Below are 12,112 nucleotides of genomic sequence, written 5' to 3'. Positions count from 1 at the left end.
CAGTTTTCTTATGGAGAGCTTTTAAAAAGGGGACCCATCACGAAAAGTATTGTCTTTTTGTTTGTATGGTGTTTTTACGTTGCATGGAACCAGCGGTTACTCAGCAACGGAACCAACGGCTTTACGTGACTTCCGAACCACGTCGAGAGTGGACTTCTATCACCAGAAATACACATCTCTCACTCCTCAATGGAATGGCCGAGAATCGAACTACGAAAAGCATTGGTTCGGGTTAGGTTATTCCAATTCAACTGGCTGTTGCGCCAACATCCTTATCTTCGAACTTGCGATATTGCATCTGCCTGCCCTGCATAGTAGGTGGTATTAATCTCTTAAACATCCACAGGGACGTCGCCTATCTAGAGGGAGGACGCAGAGCATCGCGGTTCAGAAGCTTAGCGTCAGTTGAATTTGGAATAACCTGGCAACACCCGAACCAGCAATTTCGTGATGGGCTGTTATCCTCTCGCCCCGGCCCCCTTTTTAAAAGCTCTTCATAAGAAAACTGCCCTCTCACTTTACACTTTAACACTGACGGTGTTCGAAAGTCTTTGTTTGTTTTACATTGTAATATAGTTTGTTACATAATTGTGGATTTTTTTTTATTACACAGAAGCAATTTTCACGAGATTGTGAATTACTTAGCAATGTTACCATTGTGATATGACATAAGCGGTTTCGAAATTTCAACCACCGTACAATTTTACTCAAAAGAAAGCCAAAGAAAAAGACATTGGCAACAGTTAATGAATCTGTAACAAGTATAAAAATAAGAAATCTAAACAACAGTACAATTGTACTTCAAAGAAAGCCGCCTCCCCCCCCCCAAAAAAAAAAAGGGGGGAGGGGGAAATACAGTTGTTTAAGAAAGGTTACGATACAAACATTTCCATCGTTGAAAACAAGAAAATTATTCTCTCCGAAACAATGCATGCATTCTGAGTCGGTGAATTTTCAATAGCTTCTGGAAAAAAAAAAGTTTTACCCTTTAGCACACATTCATTTCAAAACCTAACTTCCTTCTCTCACCCTTATAAACATCTAAGCTTCTCCTCCTGAAAGAACAGCTGACATAACAATCCTTTCACGCATGCCAGTTCCTTAGTTTTTATTATTATTATTATTATTATTATTATTATTTTTTTTTTTTTTTTTTTGCTCTATCACAGTCCTCCAATTCGACTGGGTGGTATTTATAGTGTGGGGTTCCGGGTTGCATCCTGCCTCCTTAGGAGTCCATCACTCTTTACTTATATGTGTGCCGTTTCTAGGATCACACTCTTCTGCATGAGTCCTGGAGCTACTTCAGCCTCTAGTTTTTCTAGATTCCTTTTCAGGGATCGTGGGATCGTGCCTAGTGCTCCTATTATTATGGGTACGATTTCCACTGGCATATCCCATATCCTTCTTATTTCTATTTTCAGATCTTGATACTTATCCAATTTTTCCCTCTCTTTCTCTTCAACTCTGGTGTCCCATGGTATTGCGACATCAATGAGTGATACTTTCTTCTTGACCTTGTCAATCAACGTCACGTCTGGTCTGTTTGCACGTATCACCCTATCCGTTCTGATACCATAGTCCCAGAGGATCTTTGCCTGATCGTTTTCTATCACTCCTTCAGGTTGGTGCTCGTACCACTTATTACTGCAAGGTAGCTGATGTTTCTTGCACAGGCTCCAGTGGAGGGCTTTTGCTACTGAATCATCATGCCTCTTTTTGTACTGGTTCTGTGCAAGTGCCGGGCATTCACTTGCTATGTGGTTTATGGTTTCACTTTTCGTATTGCACTTCCTACATATGGGAGAGATGTTATTTCCGTCTATCGTACTTTGAACATATCTGGTTCTTAGGGCCTGATCTTGTGCCGGTTATCATTCCTTCAGTTTCCTTCTTTAGCTCTCCCCTCTGTAGCCATTGCCATGTGTCATCGCTGGCTAGTTCTTTAGTCTGTCTCATGTATTGTCCGTGCATTGGTTTGTTGTGCCAGTCCTCTGTTCTTTCTGTCTTTCTCCTGTCTCTGTATATTTCTGGGTCTTCGTCTGCTTTTATTAGTCCTTCTTCCCTCCCAGCACTCTTTAGCCACTCGTCTTCACTGGTTTTCAGATATTGCCCCAGTGCTCTGTTTTCGATGTTGACGCAGTCCTCTATACTTAGTAGTCCTCTCCCTCCTTCCTTTCGTGTTATGTATAGTCTGTCCGTATTTGCTCTTGGGTGTAGTGCTTTGTGTATTGTCATATGTTTCCTGGTTTTCTGATCTATGCTGCGGAGTTCTGCCTTCGTCCATTCCACTATTCCTGCGCTGTATCTGATTACTGGCACTGCCCATGTGTTTATGGCTTTTATCATGTGTTTATGGCTTTTATCATATTTTATCATATTATTATTATTATTATTATTATTATTATTATTATTATTATTATTATTATTATTATTATTCAGGAGGTGAACACTATTCATATGGAGCAAGCTCACCACAGGGGCCACTGATTTGAAATTCAAGCGTCCAAAGAATACGGTGTTCTTTAAAGCAAGTATCGGAATGTAATGGGAAATGCAGAAAGAGATGACTTACTAAAAAAAGAGAATACAAAAAAAATTATAAATTCTTTAAAGCAAGTATCAGAATGCAAAGGGAAATACAGAAAGAGATGACTTCCTTAAAATAGATAAAAAAAAATACAAAAAAATTTTAAATTCTTTAAAACACGTAACAGAAAGTAATGGGAAATATAGAAAGAGATGACATCGAAAAAGAGAGGAAAATTTACACCATTCTTTAAAGCAAGTAACAGAATGTAATGGGAAATACAGAAAGCGATGACTTGCTAAAAATAGATAAAAAATACATAAAAAATTATAAATTCTTCAAAGCACGTAAGAGAAAGTAATGGGAAATATAGAAAGATGCCCTATTAAAAAAAAGAAAAAAAACTATAAATCATTTAGATCAAGTAACAGAACGTAATGGGAAATTCAGAAAGAGATGCCTTACTAATAAAAAAAAGAAAATATGCCAGCAAATTAAGAAATAAACAAATTAACAGATTATTAATCAATTGTACACCGACTTGAAATTCCAGGTTCCAAAGAATATGATGTTCATTAAAGCAAGTAACAGAAGCTAATCAAAATACAGAAAGAGATCACATATTAAAATAAGAAAATAAATTATATAACAAACAAATAATAGTACACATATACTCATTCTCTTCCAACCCTTCCACAGAGATCTACTTATACACTCATTCTCTTTCAGACCTTCCATAGAGATCTACTTATACACTCATTCTCATCCAACCCCTCCACACAGATGTACTTACACACTCATTCTCTTCCAGACCTTCCACATAGATATACTTATACACTCATTCTCTTCCAGACCTTCCACAGAGATCTACATATACACTCATTCTCTTCCAGACCTTCCACAGAGATCTTCATATACACTCATTCTCTTCCAGACCTTCCACAGAGATCTTCATATACACTCATTCTCTTCCAGACCTTCCACAGAGATCTTCATATACACTCATTCTCTCCAGACCTTCCACAGAGATCTTCATATACACTCATTCTCTTCCAGACCTTCCACAGAGATCTTCATATACACTCATTCTCTTCCAGACCTTCCACAGAGATCTACATATACACTCACTCTCTTCCAACCCTTCCACACAGATTTATATATACACTTGTTCTCTTCCAGACCTTCCACAGAGATTTACATATACACTCATTCTCTTCCAGAAATTCCACAGAGATCTATGTACATTTATATATACACTTGTTCTCTTCCAGACCTTCCACAGAGATTTACATATACACTCACTCTCTTTCAGACCTTCCACAGAGATCTATTTATACACTCATTCTCTTCCAGACCTTGCTATCTAACTTACTTAAGATTAAGTAATCTGCTGAGCAACTTATCCCTTCTTTCATCCTGACAACGTCCATTACTTTTATTTGTAAAAGTAGTACGAGCTCTCTTCCACTTATCTATACTGACATTTACATATCTCTACTTCTTTGGGGATCTAGTTTTACCTATGCCAGCTTTCACTTTCAATTATTTCCTAATAACTGAATTATACCTATCTGCTCTTCTTTGGGATCTAGTTTTACCTATGCCAGCTTTCACTTTCAATTATTTCCTTTTACCAGTCTCGGCAACGCAACTTCACCTAAGCTAACGTCAGTCCCTTCATACTCCATTCAATAATCTTGAATGAATCCATTTTATATAGTATATATATATATATATATATATATATATATATATATATATATATATATATATATATATATATTTAGTTGTACTCTCCTTAATCACGAAGATAAAATATCTCGCCTACCGTCACGCTTCCGTCAGGTCTTTTCCGGGGAACTTTATTCGCCTAAAAAAAGGAAAAAAAATTATACCGGCCATAATGTTTACATTTGACTTAAAGACTTACATTAAGCATAAACATAAACTTTAATAACCCCACAAAGAAGCCCGACATTGTACATAACTTCAAAAGCTTTGCGCAAAACGAAAAATCAGTAGAATATAATACCTATGAAAATATATTCAGCATAGCCAGAGGGATAATTTATGGGGCTTACATCAAGTAAACACATTCTAATTATTTTCCTAAGGGACTCAATGTAGCTCCGAAATCTTTAAACGATGATGATGATAATCTGTATTTCACCAAAGCCGACAAAACAAGCGTTATTGTCATTCCTGATAAAGAAATACATGTAAATAAGATGCCTTATTTCTTACGCGTTGCCAGTACATATAAATCTTCGTTATCTAACCCATTAGAGAGAGTAATAGTGAATTTCACAGACGAATGAAAGTAATTTGGGGTGGGGGGGGGGGGTGGGGGGGGGGGGGGGTGGGGGGGGGGGGGGGGCAAAAATCAGGTTATGATTTGCAGGTATCACTCATACAATGCAAGTCTACCCTATTTGTACGGTAATGTAAAGACCCTAAACTCAATTATCCTACGAGACCTATAATCATTACAGTTGGTAGTGTCACATAAGCTTTGTCTAGATTCCTTGTCTCATTGTTATAGCTGTTGGTTGGCACAATTTCCAACTCACATAAATTCAGTGGATTATGTTAATAAATTGCAAAAATGTAAGAATGCTGACGCTGAAATCATGAAACCATTGCGTACCTACTAATGAAGTTCCTTGTGTTTGAAGTGTGAACTACATAAATATATTGTAACTTACAGTTAATTAAGACTGCGTAGTAGATACTTGCTTTGTATTTAACGGTAAATATTTTAGACAGAAATCTGGTATGCAGTTGGGGAACTGCCTTTCACCTGTTCTTTCCAACAATTCCGTGGAATAATATAAGAGTAGGGGTGGTTATTCGAGAGTGAGCTACTATCACCAGAAATACACATCTCTCATCCCTCAGTGGAATGCCCGAGAACCGAACTCGCGGCCACCGAGGTGGCAGGCGAAGACCATACCGAACACGCCACTGAGGCGCTATCTCATTTAGTATTTGTAAAATTAACTTAAGACCTTACATTAAAACATTTGAATAGGTTATACCTTCCATCCAATTTACTGTTGAGAAGGAAGATAATAAGAGTATCGCTTTCTTGATTGTTGAAGTCGTTGGAAATAAGAGTAATTTAAAGTTTAAAGTACATCGTAAAGGTAGCATCAATAATCTAGTTATCAATGCGAGATCTTTCCCCAATAAACAAATCAAGCAGTCAAGAATAAGATCAATGTTTTTAAGAGCTCTTCATCTATTCAACCCTGAATTCTTTGATGACAAGATAGATTATATGTATGATATAGATGAGTGTTTCTCGATAGACAAAAAAATCTACTTTATTCCACTAGTGGAAAAGGGAATTTTAATAGCAATATACTGGCGTTTGCCATACACGCCAGCCTTCGATCATAGAGCAGGAGCCAAATCCATTTATTTGACTGTCTGAGTCAGTAAGGTTTGTCAAATGTAACTGAAGTATTTTCATATTTAGAGCAGGAGCCAAACCCATTTTTTCGACTGAGGCAATAAGGTTTATCAAATGTTTCTAGACTGAAATTTCGTGTAGATTTCAAAAATCAACTTCTTACTACCCGCGGCCTGACCGTTTTCTCTGTATAACCTGTTTTTACGATCTTATCGAGAGAAACGCTTATTTCATTGTTACATGATTAACACCACTGATAATGTACTGAAATTCCAAATTAAATTCCATTTTAGCTGCTTGTCTGTATTGCTGTCAATAATCATGATTGTGATGATTCCCCTGTTTTTTTTTTTTTTTTTTTTTTGCAAGTGATCATCACAATTATGCCGGATGGATGACCTTGTACGTAATGAGGTATGAGGTCACTGAATGCTGATGACACTCACCCTGGCTTGAAAGATCGGGTGAGAATTGGGTCTTCCAGCATTACACGAACACGGAAAGCATTCAGTCGATGTGCTTACGTTTGAACAGACCATAAATGCAGATGCTGCATCAAGACTGACAGGGATAAATAACATCGATGACTCAGAATTTTGGTGCACGTAAGAGGTGGAATATCCTTAGATCAACAAAAAGAGCTCTCGTTGGTAGCTTCTGGCGCAAACAGGATTGGTTAAACTTGATGAACCAACCCAAGAACTGAAACCATCAAGAATCAAGAGAGATGCATCAGATTTGGAAAAAAATAGATAAAAAATAAAAATCCTCAATATTATGGACACCTCCTTGAATTCATTTGCAGATCATGTTGAGAATCCTGTTTTGTATTCAACTGGAATTAAAAAGCTGCATCTGAAGGAGTTTCAAAGCGAGCTTCTACAAGTGAAGAGGATTGGTGGATTGGTAAAAGGATTGCTTGACTTCCTGTTCAAAGGTTTGAGGGCACCAATCACCAGGAAAGTAGCTAAACACTTCTCTCAAGATGCTGTAAAAGAAAATGTAATAGACAAGAAAAGGAAAAAAAATAGTAGAGGTAACTCAAGAACTGGTTGGGTGACTACTTTTTCTTACTGACTTAACAACTGTCTTCAAGTATTCCTTGACTCCTGTTCCTTTGTACCTTGGAAATGCAGATAGTTCAGTGAGTTATACTGCGAAGTCAACACTTCTGCACGATTGGAAGACAAAGTTGAAAGTACAGCACCTGAATTTTTGCATGTCTTCGTAATCTACGACATGTTTGTTATGAGTTGTTTGACGAGCCTACCTTTTAAATTCAAAGACCTAGCAAAAATATATATTAGCAAATATCTGTAGAACATCCGCAACAGATGTTCATTTTGTCAGTGACACATACTCAGAAACGAGTATTAAGAGGCTAGAACAAGACAGGTGTACCAAATTCTTCAGTGACTGTAGTTCAGTAGCTGGTTTCAACATCACCGATGGTGAGCAGACTACGCCATAACATTTCTCTGCGGTTTTAATTGTCATCCTCTTCCTTCAAGACATCCCTTCTTCACTTCCTGGCCAAGCAGTGGTGTGATCATCAGTATTGTGATACAATGGCCAATAAGAAACTATTGCCTGAGGATGGATACATGACAAGGAAAGAGTATAAGCCACTTGTGAGTTCCCACACTGAAGCTGATACAAGGATGATGCAGCACGTGAAGACTATTCACAGCCTAAACTCCAACCACATCATCAGTGTTCTTTTGTATCATGCCAGTTTGAATAACAATTCACTTACAATTCATATGGATGTCGGAAATTCAAACAACAGTCGGAAGTATATTGATGTAATATCGCTGGCAGACACTAGGAAGAGAACTTTATCAAGCATTACCAGGTTTGCATGCCTTCACCGGCTGCAACTTTTCTCCTTCACTTAGGGCAAATGGAAAGTACGTCCATTAAATATTGTAGAGAATTATCCAAGGTTCCGCAGAGCACTTGGAGAACTTGGCTCCTCAACACTGAAGACACGTACCTTGTTCTGGGAGAGTTTGTGTTTTATAAGGGCAAAACAAAACCGAAGACGTTAATACAGCTCGCTTCAGCATTTTCACTATGAAGTGTCAGTTCAAAGACTCTAATAACACTCCTTTGAAAAATATCAAAGGAATGGAACCATCTATGCTTCCCCAATACCAAGCACCCCTCAAGCAGCATATCCTTCGTGCAAACTTCATTGCCAACACGTGGAAATCATCAGATGAAAGAGACATTTATCACCTAGATCCACATTGTAACGGGTGGACTAAGGAAAATGGAATATACGTACATGCTGAATTGGTTTATGGGTCCCATGGTTCCTGATTGTCTCAGTGATCAAACTGGAAAAGTTCCTGATGAGGAAAGTGACATGGATGGTGAAGCAGAGGAATGTGATGAATCAGATAAAGACTACTTGTTATCAATTGGAAATGTAGTTCCGATTTCAAAAGGTTTTAGCATGGATGTTCTATTCTTTAGAAATTTAGACATGGATAATTTGTAAACATATGTGTGTTTCATTTAAAACTGCCTATGTAATACACTGTTGTGTGAGAGACCACAGTGCCCTGGTCAAAGGTTTGGGATAGATTTGCTTCAGCTCTTTAATTTTTTTTATCACAATAATTATTATACATTATTCATATGTTCTGTTTACCTCGTAGATCATTCGTGAATGCATTTGACATACAAAAATGACAAAGCATTTTGTCTGGTGACTGAAATATTTTACATGTTGCTAAATTGGGTACGACAGAGAAAGTGTTAATTTTTATTATTATAAGCTGATATACGAAAAAAATTTTCATATATTTAGATTGAAGCCTTTATTTTTCATTAAAATTAAATTTTATTACTTCTTACTGTTTCCTATGTAGAACACATCATCTTCATAATCACTCAAACACATAGCAGACGGATGTAGCAATATTGCAAAAATCAACTCGGAAAATGAGTAATATAAAAAACGGTCAAGCTGGTGCAAGTAAGAAGTTGATTTTTGAAATCTACAGTAAATTTCAGTCTAGGAACACTTGTCAAACCTTACTGACTCTGACGGTCAAATAAACGGACTTGGCTCCTGGACTAATCGCAATACCATTAGCAGAACTTTAATAAGAAACAGCGCTATATACGACAACGGGGTAGTAAACAAAATTCCTTGTGGTTGCAATAAATATTGTTGGACAATCAGCAAAAACTGTAGAGAAACGGACTGCGCAGCAGAAGTAGAGTATCGTTACTGGTAAAAGAAAGTGCCAGAGAATGATTTTATCTAATTCGAGAATCTTGTTCAGAAACTATAATTTCTATAGAGAGAAATCTAATAAAAACGGCACGTAGTCAACAAAATGAAAAAAACTTTAATGGCAGTATAGGTCTATTCAAGACAGACCCGCTCTTTTTACATATCATGAAAAATCAATACAACCTATGTAATATATTAACTTAGGTTTCGCTTAATTACCTATTTAGCCTCATTAGCCTGTTAGCCTCTTCTGTTGGACGAACCATGTGCTAGTAGACCATTTCTATATTTTATATTATCCTGTAAGCTCTGTAAGTACCGTTAATGATTTTTACTTATGTTTTATGTTAGTCTTGAAGTCAAATATAGACATATGTCCGGTATATGTTTTTCTTAAACTGATTATTAGTCAATAAAGTTCCCAAGAAGAGGCCTGATGGAAGGCCAAACTGATAGGACAAAATTAAAAACTATATTCCCATTCTTCTCTCGTTTTTCCTTCGTTTTTATTGTGGAGTACTTCGAGATATATATATATATATATATATATATATATATATATAATATATATATATCTATATATATATAATATTATATATATATATATATATATATATATTACACATACATGTGTGCTTGTATATGTATGTATGTAGGTATGTATATATGTGTACACATGGGAGAAAAGGAGTTAGGCTCGTTTCCTGAGATTAACAGTGCCTCTGGTATCCTAAAATAGGGGTGAAGTACGTGTAGTTAATCAGCTGAGGCGAACTGCAAAGTCAAGATGGGCATGGAGCTCGCAGCCTCATCCCAAAACTACCTGCTAAGAACGGCAAGTGATACCACTTCGTTGACAGTAATCCCACTCAAGGGGAAAATGCAAGTATGTGGAAAAAATATTGATAATTGGTATACTGACCTAGCTGTCCAAACTGTGCTTAACTATGAGGAAAATATGAGTCAAGCCATAACAACCCAGACACTCCCGAGTCGGGTGCAGTGACTCAGGAAATGAAATAATACAGGTATCTCCGCACTCTGGATGAGAAGAGACATGACTGGGTAACGACAATATACTCTGTTTTTTTTCCATCTGTCCATCCTCCTGTGGTGTTTTCGTATGGTAGCACTGCATCCTGGGCTTTAAATAATTACGCTATGTGTAAGTTTTAGGTAATTCATAGGATATCTGGGTGTACATTTCCAACTGAAAAGTGTTTTAATAAATTACTGTATGCTAATGACACCGTTAATATTTGAAATAGGATATTATTATCATTGTTGAATGTAACTATCTAAAGCCCGGGACGCAGTGTTACCATACGCAAACACTACAGGCGGATGGACAGATGGAAAAAAAACAGAGTATAGTCAACCCACATTTCTGTTGAGTCTGGATTCTCAGCAGTGAACCTAGGAAGCAATACAAGAAGCACTGTCTTCATAACAAGCTGGTATTGGCGACCAAGCGTGGGAGGTGTAAAGAACCAACGTTGAATGTAAAATGCTTTCGTTCACCACAACAGGAGCTGGGATATAAGATTTAGGCCAAGCGCTAGGAAATCATGAAGTCATTCCGCGATGAAAATATTGTTGGAATAATTGTTAAGAGAGATTGGCAAGTTAGACGGAAGAAAATGAATATGAAAGGAGACACAGTAAAAGGAATGAAAGGGGTTGCAGCTAGGAGACGAAGAGACGCTGCAAAGAACCTTAAGTAATGCCTACAGTGAGCAACCCCGTGAGTGCACTGAAGACACCACCCCTCGACGGGATCATTCATCACAAGATTGGCTGATTGATTTATATGTTTTAGGCGTAATGCCAAGCACTGGGGCAACTAAGGCCATTCAGAGCTGGAACGGTAGTTGACAGTGAAAAGCTCTGAAAAGCGTAACAGGAGGATATCCTCGCCGTTGCATTATGAATCAATTGTTAGCAGAGGGTGGACAGTAAGAGCGAAGAAAGATAATATGAATGGAGGTACAGTAAAAGGAATGAAAGGCGTTGCAGTTAGTGGCCGAAGGGACGCTGAAAAGAACCTTAAGTAATGCCTACAGTGCACCGCATGAAGTGCATTGACGGCACTAACCCCCTACGAGGATTTATCATAAGAACAGCCTTTAATTACATTTCATCAAGAAAGGGCAACGCAGCGCCCCCCAAACCAACCTCGCGTGAGAATCGCATACCAAAATCCTACATAAACTTGAACAAGCAAGGGGCTACAGTGCCTGATCTGCATACATGAATACCAACCTGTGCCAAACCAATTCATTCAACCTTCATGGACATTATTTTTGCACTATACACCTCCAACACCTACTTCAGTATCTATAAAATTAAACAGGTCCAAGAATATAAATAATTCTCATACTTCTCACATTCTCACAAAACCATCTCCTAATAAATAACTGACTCTAACCAGGTTCTTCCTTCTCTAAACCCGCACTGCTCTTCGTCTACCAATCCTTCTGTTATATAGTATCTGACTTTCTATATCCAAACCACAACACACAAATATCTATCGTATACTAAGTATATACTATTATCCGCTTCAATTCGTTAAGGGTATAAGAAAATACACTTATGACCAAGACAAGTAGAGAAGGAGACAAAACAGATAACAACAACATTCACCTAAACTGTAGCAATGGAAGAAAGAAACCAAAACAAGTCGAGAGCAAAGACACTTGGAAAAGTCTCAGAGTACGTGCAAGATTCGTGCGAACAAAGAAGCATCGACAGATCTCACTCTCAAGGTTTTTACTTCTTGTCTTTCTCTTTTTTTTTTTATTTATTCTTTGTTTTTCCCCCGCGTGCCACTGAACTAGAAGACCCCCGGGCCACCATTTCGGGGCGTTGGGTTTGAAAGATGACAATACACGACAAAGCTGAAGGGTATTGTTTGTCG

Source organism: Macrobrachium nipponense, chromosome 1 (genome assembly GCF_015104395.2).
Source record: "Macrobrachium nipponense isolate FS-2020 chromosome 1, ASM1510439v2, whole genome shotgun sequence".
Taxonomy (NCBI): domain Eukaryota; kingdom Metazoa; phylum Arthropoda; class Malacostraca; order Decapoda; family Palaemonidae; genus Macrobrachium; species Macrobrachium nipponense.
The sequence above is the reverse complement of the archived record's forward strand: the minus strand, read 5'-3'. Positions refer to the sequence as shown.